An 8,522-nucleotide genomic window follows, 5' to 3' on the forward strand; every position below is an offset into this window, starting at 1 on the left:
ATATTTTTTATCGGTAGAACTTTGTAGAATGTTTAGTATCTGGTAAAGTGAATCTCCTTAGCCCCTTTTGGAAATTGACTTAATTCTATAGGTTCTTTATTCCTCCACACACATTTTTGAATACACTTGTTAAATTCCTCAAATTCCAGCTGAGATTTTAATTGAGATTGCACTGAATTGACAAGAAAATTGCGGGGAGAACTGACATCACTGCCGTGTTAATTTAGCTCATTGGCAACGCGGTATATACCCTTCATCAATAAATGAAGGAAGAAGAGCTTCTTCTGTGGCTTTTAATAGTTTCCCTCCCCACACCCGCCCCGGCATTCGGGTGTGGCAGCGTTAAAGTCGTCAGCACCCCTCCCTAACTCACCAGCGTCTACACCTGGGCTCCCATTTGATGTTTGCCATAACTCCAGGCGAGCTGAATGGCTGGACCTAATAGTCCTTTGTATAGATGATTTTAAGGAGTTTATCCAAGTCCACAGAGCCAGCACGATGTGGACACGTGATCTCTCTGCGTTAAATCTCCACACCAATGCAGGTGTTGTAGAGTAAAGGCTATGATACCTGAAAAGTGCCTGGCTCATAGTAAGCACTCAATAATGGTGACCATTAGGATGGAAACCCAGTTTATATTATAAGACAGATCCAAGGGTTACCTCCCCAGAGCCCTAAAATCCCACGGTCTGGATCGGTGATCGCAGACTCTGTAGAATAATGGGAATAATTAAAACTCTGAAGTAGGCAAAAGTGATTCCCTGATATAGCACAGATGCTGAGAAAGAGCAGGTCTTGTAGGTTAAATAAAAGAACAAGAACTAAAAGCAGGAGGCCTCTAGGCATTCCCTTCAGAATCAGCAGAAGCAAATCCTCTCAGGGCGGCCTCCATGCAAGATGGGTGGGGTTCATGTTGACAGTCTCAGTTATGGATTTCTAACAATTTGTAATCGTAGGATGCAAATGACTTTAACAATACGTTGGGAGACTTTATTTTATTAATAAGTCACTGAAGAGAATTTTTAAAAATTATTTAGAAGAAGGAAAGAAACCAAAATGTTTGAAGTGCTTATAATGGGAGATGGGATCATGTATAATTCTTGTTATTTTCCTTATACTTTTTTCTATTTTTATTAGTTTTTCTTTTTCCCCCAAATTAGTTACCTCTCTGTTTATAAAGGTGTGTAGTTTTTGTTTTAAGTTTTAAAGCACCAGCAACCCGGGCACTAGTCCTAACAGCCACTGATTCCCTATGGGACCTCGGGCACATCTCTCTCCTCTCCAGGCCTCAGCTTTCTCATCTGTACCCTGAGAGGGAAGGGCTGCACGGGGCTCTGAGATCTGGGGGCGGGGGTGTCACGAATCCCTCTTGCACATCAGCCCCGCCCCACATCTGCACATCCCGCCTGGGCCTACCAGCCCAGATGGCCTACAGGTGACACTAACGAGAACATTTTTTTCTCATCAGCGAAAACTTGGCTCAGAGCAGGAATGGCCAAGGAGCCAGGAGGCTGACAGGGCCGGGGAGCCATTCCCCACCAGGCTGGGCATGACGTGGCTCTGGGCCCATTTCCCTGACACAGTACCCAGCCCTCCCTTTGGGAGATGCCACACAGGAGAGCCTGCACGTCAGCACTGCCCAAGTCACCTACCTCATTTCCGCAGCAAGTTGTCCCTTTCCCAATTCGAAAGGAGGAAGAATTAAGTAATTTTTCCCCTGCTACAATTTCCCAGTCTTCACTCATTTGGAGGTTTACGAGGACATGTCTACCGGCCAGAGCCGGGCAGGGCTGGGCAGGGATGACTCAGTGTGGACACAACCGTCGCAGGGACTTGGCGGGTGGAGGTCAAGCACTTGGAGGAGGACGGAGGGAGCCTGGCTGAGGAGCCCTGGGGCTTCTTGAAGTAGGTGCCAGTGACTCGGCCCCCTCTGATTCATCTCCCGGGTGAAGTCTGTCTACAGGACGTCACTCCCGGGGAACCAGAGCCCCACCCCCCCGTCCCAGGCATGTCTTGCCTGCCCTGCAGATTCCTCGTGTAAGTATCGAGCACCTCCTGTGTTCTAGGCAGAGTTTTACGGCCCCTTCACCTACAGTTCATGGAGACCCTGCTCCAGCCGTGCGCCCAAATGAGGATCCCAGAACATTTAGTTCCTAGGAATGAATGGTGGCATTTCAAGCACCAAGAAGGCATCAGCTTTGCCACCCTCTAGACCTGGGCTCACGTCCTAGCTCAGACCACTTACTGCTATGTGAACTTGACCTTGAACAAATCACTTCATCTCCCTGAGCCTCCATTTCCTCACCTATAGAATGCGGGGGCGGGGGGGGGGTCCCATTCTAAGTTCCCTGCAGGGATGCTGTAATGATCTGAGTTTGGGAGTCCACTGCACCTGGCACATAGTAGGTGCTCAGTAAACGTAGACTCAGAACTTAATGGTGTCCATACATTCTGCTTGCCCACGTCAGAGTCCTGGGTCTCCCCCTGGTGCAGGGGAAGCTTTCCCTGTGAAATTGCCAAAGTGCTCAGCCTCCCTCTTCCCCTTGACACCCAAAGGAAACCCCGGTGGGGCCCCAATTCCACAGCAGTTCCCAAGCTCTCCCAAGGTTGTTGCAACTTCCCACCAACCACCCAGCCCAGCGCTTCCACTCTCCCTCCCAGCTCCTGCAGAATTATTCCTGCCTCTGAAACCAGCTCCATCACTTCACCCCTTTCTCCCCCAGAGACCTAGAGATCTGAATGCAGGGGTGGGACAGCCTCCACCCCTGCCTCACGAAAACCCTCATTTCTGACACCCCAATCACAACGGCTCACTTCCCCCTGCATGCCCCAAATTTCTCCAAACTTCCAGATTTTGTCTGACTTGTGTGAAACCGCCAAGCCCTGGCCGCGCACCTGACCCACACCTAGGACCCCCCACGGAGCTTTTTGTCTTTGTAGCAGTTACCACTGACTAAGGTGTCTCATACACTTTTTATCGTCCCTCTCAATGAGGGCAGGGCTGTGTCCCCAGCACCCAGCAGCAGTTTGAGCTCAATAAATATTTATCGAACAAATTAATGGATGAGTATAATCTTTGCAACTTCTCTTTGGGATAGGGGCTTATTAGATCCAATTTACAGAGGAGGAAGTGGAGACCCACCACCTGGGCTAGATGCCATGCAGTGGGGCACCAGAGCCCCATGCTTACCTCCGTCACAGCAATGACCATGCCCGTAGCCATCACCTGACTTCAGACCAGTCTCCCCAGTTGGGCTTTGACTCCTTGAGAGCGGTATGTATCCCCTCCCTTCCCAGCCCCACTGTGTTCCTCAGCACAGTTCCTGACACACAGTAGGTGCCCTACACAGATCTGTTGCTTGACTGACTAAATGAAGGGCTGAGTGAATGAATGCGTGAATAAATTCATCTCTTCATACAGAAATATTTTTTGTGTGCGGCTTCTGAAACTAGGCCTCCAACCCTCTTCAGAGTCAGTGCTGTGGGAACTTAGAGGACACAGAGGTGCCGGTCCTGGATGGTCCTGGAAGGCTTTCTGGAGAAGGAGGAGAAAGTTGAAGATAGAGGTTTGGGAGGTGGGTCACTGGGCAGAGATTTCACGGTGGGGATGTGCCCTCCATATTTGGTGACTTGGGAGGAACACAGCTGGGTTTCGGAGGGGTTTTTGGATACAGAAGCTATGCAGGCAGCAGGACAGGCCTGGGAGAGCCAGATTGGCAGACTTTGGCCTGTAGGCACTGGGGAATTATCGAAGGTTCTGTGAGAGAATGGCCTGGTCAGAGCTGGGCTTTGGAGAGCAAAGGTGGACAGAAGCCAGAGGATAAACTCCATGCCCTGTACACTTACTGAGCCCTGTAGCTGTCCAGACAGTGTTCTATAGGGCCTGGGACTCGGGGTTAGGGCCACAGCACATTGGTGACCCCAGACTGAGCTACAATGGAATAGCATGGCCAAATGGTTGGAAACTCAGACTCTAGCCAGATAGCCTGGGTTTGAATCCCGGTTACACCACTTAGCAGCTGTGTGCCCTTGGGCAAGTGACTTGACTGCTCCGTGCCTCGGTTTCCTCACCTGTAACGTGGGGATGATAATAGCCACCACTTCCTAGAACATTGTGAGGTTTAAATGATATAGCGCCAAAGCCTCAATAATTGAGTTCTTTATTATTTTTCTAACGAGTGTGTGACTTCCTGGACGGCAGGGGCAAGCCTCCTAAGTCTCTTTTGTCCGAGCCCAGCTCACAGGGGGGCAGGGGGGCTCCCAGGGAACTTCTGATAAACGCGCCTGGCCCAGGGGACCTGGTCCACCTTGCGAGCGCCCCAGTGTTTGTTCAAAGGGGTCTTCCGCCTGAAGCAAGGCGCCCTCCCTCGACACCTGCCTAGGCTGTGGGTACTTCCCGAGTGAAGTGTCATCTCAGTGAAAAACAGTGTCCCTGTGACAGCCTGTTGTTGCATAATCTGCCCACAGCTCTCTGTGACTTCCTGACCGGGTGGCCCCGGGGGGGCCCCTTCCTGCCCTGGAAGGTGCCAGACCCTGCGCCCCTTCTCAGGGGAGGCCCAGCAAGAACTCTCGCAGCCTGTTTCCCCATCTGGGAAACCAGGGCGTTGGAGCTGATTATTTCGAAAGCCTTAAATGTTCTCGAATCAGACAGATTCTGGCCCCGTCCCACTCTGGTCGCATGGCTCCCTGAACGCACAGGTCGCGGGCCCCTGGTCCAGAGCTCACACTCCGGAGACAAACTTGGATTTGGTTATTAGCTTCCTTGAGGCAGCGTTGGGAACAACAAGAGTCGAATTACTGGGAGGAAGAAATACGGCAATATGTGAAGTGTGCAGCACAGCCCCTGGCACATAGTAAGATCTCAATATTCCCTGACACTCCTGTCGAGGGGTGGGGGCTACATCCCCTCCCCTTGAATCTGGGCTCTGTGACTGCTTGACCGATAGTATGTGGCAAAAATGATGCTGTGCCCATTTCAGGGCTCCGATTTTATGAACCTGGCAGTTTCCACTTGTTACGGGGTTGTTTGCTCTAGGCACCCAGCCACTGTGATGTAAGGAAGTCCAAGCCGCTCCAGGAGAGACCCATGAGAGAAACCCACAGCCAACCCCAGCTTGCGGCCGTCTCAGAAGTGCGTTCTCCAGTGCCAGCTAGTACTTGTGTGAGCAGAGATGAGCTGTCCCTGCCCAGCCCAGGCCAAAGTGCAGACTTGTGGCAAAATAACCACCCGTTGGTGTTTTAAGCCACTAAGTGTTGAAGTGGTTCATGATGTAGCAGGAGATAACCAGGACAGTTAGGGTCAGTTACTAGCCAGTCAACACTTTTGAAAACGGGATCAACAGGCTCATCTATAATTATGGTCACTGTGATGTGAAGTGATGATGTATGTAAAGTGTCTTGGCACTGAGTAAATTCCTAACAGATAATTTCCCTGCCCCTTATGCGGGATCAGCTACAGAATTTGGGGGACCCAGAGAAAAATGAAAACACAGGGCCCCTTGTTCAAAAGTTATTGATTTTTCAGACAGCAGCAGCAGAGCATTAAACCAGGCACGGGTCCTTCTAAGCTTGGGGCCCTGTGACTGCACAGGCCACATGCCCGTGAAGCTGCAAAGCCCTTTTCCTACAATATTCTTGTCTGATTATGGGGACCACTTTGGCTCTTGCAAAGCTGTCTTATAATAAGAATCCAAGTCTCTTACCACAGTTACTTCTATTATAATAACAGTTAAAAAAAAAAAGAAAGAAAGAAAGAAAGAAAAGGAAGAATAAAAATTGGCAAGTAATCTTTACTCTTCCCTTGGACTAAAGAGTGATTCCCCGCATCAGGTCCCAGCGTAAGACTAGAGCTATCTCTACCACAGAGCACCAAGCTGGGCCTTAGGCAGACTGTGTACCTCTATGGGGCTCAGTTTTCCCATCTGTAAAATGGGGAGGCTTGCTCTTGACATGTCTCCCTTCCTGGAGACAGGTTCTCCAGCACACGTTCTCTGTCCTGCCTGTCCTGCCAGTCTTGTGTCAACCCTGACCTCAGAATTAGACCACCATTAAGGAAAGCAGCTTCAAGAAACGAGGCTCTGACTAGGTCAGCTCTGTGTCCTTTCTGCCTGGTCAGAGGCATCAGAAAGCCAATTGATCTCAGGAAGGTTTACCCAGCCTCTTGCAACCGTGCCTGCCTCCCCATAAAAGAGGAAGAAAATTGCCCTTCCTAAAGGAAACTGGTCCAGAAGGCATAGTGCCAGTTGGTAACTGCGATGTAGACATAGCCCCAACCACAGAGGCAGCCAGAGTTGAAGTGTTGAATTCCAGCTCTGGCACTTCCAGGCTGTGTAACAGTGGGTTGGTTGCTTAACCTCTCTGAGCCTCAATTCATAAAAGCGGGTACTGATACTCAGCCTATTTACCTTTCAGTTATTATTATGAAGCCCAGATATGTAAAGAATGTAGAAAGCCTTGGGCAATCTCTAAAGCTCATAAAATGCTACGTATGATGAATGTCATTTACTGAACAGCAAATACGCCCAGCACCAAGCCAGGCTCTCTACCTATCTTACTGCTGAACCTCACAACCATCTTGGAAGATAATTATTACGTCCATTTTGAAGATTAGGAAACTGAAGTTAAAAGCGCTTGAGAGCTTCACCTGAGGCCGTGTAGCTGGGAACTGCTTTGGCCTGGAGGTTGAACTCTAATGGGCCCATTCCTTCCCTTACAACGGAAGCAGGGGTAATGAAATGGGACAGAGGCAGATGCTGGAGGGCTAAGGAGGAAAGGGCGGGCCTCGATGCTAAAATGACCCACACCCCACACAAAAACACAAACGCCTCCAGCCTCCAGGATCTTTCGGTTTGGTTTTTACTCTCCTGGAAGACAATCAAAGATAAGGGAACCTGGACAGACTCCTCACCTCCTGTAGTGACATCAGCTGAGGGCCCAGGGCTGCGATGTTAACCAGGAATGTAGTCTCAGCTCTCTGCCCTTTCTGAGAAAACACATCCAACAGCTTCCTGGCTACCAGCAACTGCTGCCTCTTTAGCCCGGCTTCCCTCTGAATTAGGTCAAAATGAACTTCGCGGCCCCTGGTTTGCCTTTCCTGCCCATTGCTGAGATAATACCAGGATGTTTATTGTTCTAATAGGAGGAAAATAGATATAAACATAACTGATGTTCTTACAATATTTATGATAAAATCTAAGTGCCTTACAATGGCCCACCGGGCCCTCCAGGATCTGGCCCAGCTGGCAACCCCGCTCACCTCCCTTTCCTCTCTGCCCTGATCACTATGCTTCTACAAGGCGGTGTGCTTCCTGAACCTCAGGACCAGGAGCACCCCACCTCAAGGCCTTGGCATTTGCGGTCCCCCTGCCTCCTGCTTTCTCGGGATGCTTGCGGACCCCACCTCGCCCACCCATCATGTCGCTCATGCAGGGTGCAAAGGGCACCTCCTCCAAGAAGCCCTCCCTGACCACCTGGCTAGAGTTGGCCCTGCCCTCCAGACTCTCTGACACAGTCCCGAGTGGGGCCCTCTGGCAGCACAGAACATGATCCCACTCAGGAATAACCTTGTTCACTGATCTGGTTATGTGGTCCCGGACGGCTGGGGTGCAGGAGCCCAGGGTGGGCTCGGCCGGCTGCTCCCTAAGGTCCAAGGAGCTGCCCTTGAAGCTTTTGATAGTCTCACCTTGGCTTCCAGTCAAGGGTACTGACGCATTAAAGCGTTCTTCTCCGGCCCTACCTGTGAATCCCTCCCCCAACCCATCCTGGCCCCAGCACCTCCCACCCCACACTTCCCCCACTGTTACATGTTAGAGGACGGGGAGGGTCAAGGAAGGGGTGGAGGAGAGAAGGCACACAAGGAACTGCGGCCAGAGAGCTGCCTCTCATCTCTGCACAGATTTTCATTTCTGTTCAGCTCAACAAATCAGGTCCCAATGACCGTGGGACAGAGAGGATGCTGGAGACACCTTCTTTAGGCTCTCATGGCTGGAGTGCTGGTCTGCAGATTCAGGCCCTTGTTCTGTCTTAGGGATTGGCCCTGGCCTTAGAGATTCTAAGAACCTAGTGCAGTTTACAACGTACAAGACTGTCTTGGGAAACAACAGATTTTCTTTGAATGCAATAGTTTCTGCAGGACGCTTACTACTTACTGTCACTCCCTGACTACAACTGTTCAGGAAGAGGGGCGCGCCGGTTCCTTAGAGCCTGGGAGCTGCTACCCTGGGCAGCAGGGGCCTTGTCTGTCCACCCACCTGGACATCAGAACGACCAGAGGTTAAGGAGGGGTCCGTCATCACTGGGCAGGGAAATTCGCTCTGGTTCTCGGATCGACCATGTGACAGGCAGTGGCTGGTTCCGTGGCCAGGCTGACTGCGAGGTCTGGGTGTGGACTGGAGTCCTGGGGGTGGCATGGGCGAGGTTCCCTTCTTCCAGCCGCCGGGGAGACACAGTCCGAGCGGGGCTTCAGGCTGGCTGCCTGTGGTGGAATGCAGGCCCCAGACGGCCCCTGAGTTGTGACCAGTTGT

The sequence above is a fragment of the Kogia breviceps genome, chromosome 1 (assembly GCF_026419965.1).
Source record: "Kogia breviceps isolate mKogBre1 chromosome 1, mKogBre1 haplotype 1, whole genome shotgun sequence".
Classification (NCBI taxonomy): domain Eukaryota; kingdom Metazoa; phylum Chordata; class Mammalia; order Artiodactyla; family Physeteridae; genus Kogia; species Kogia breviceps.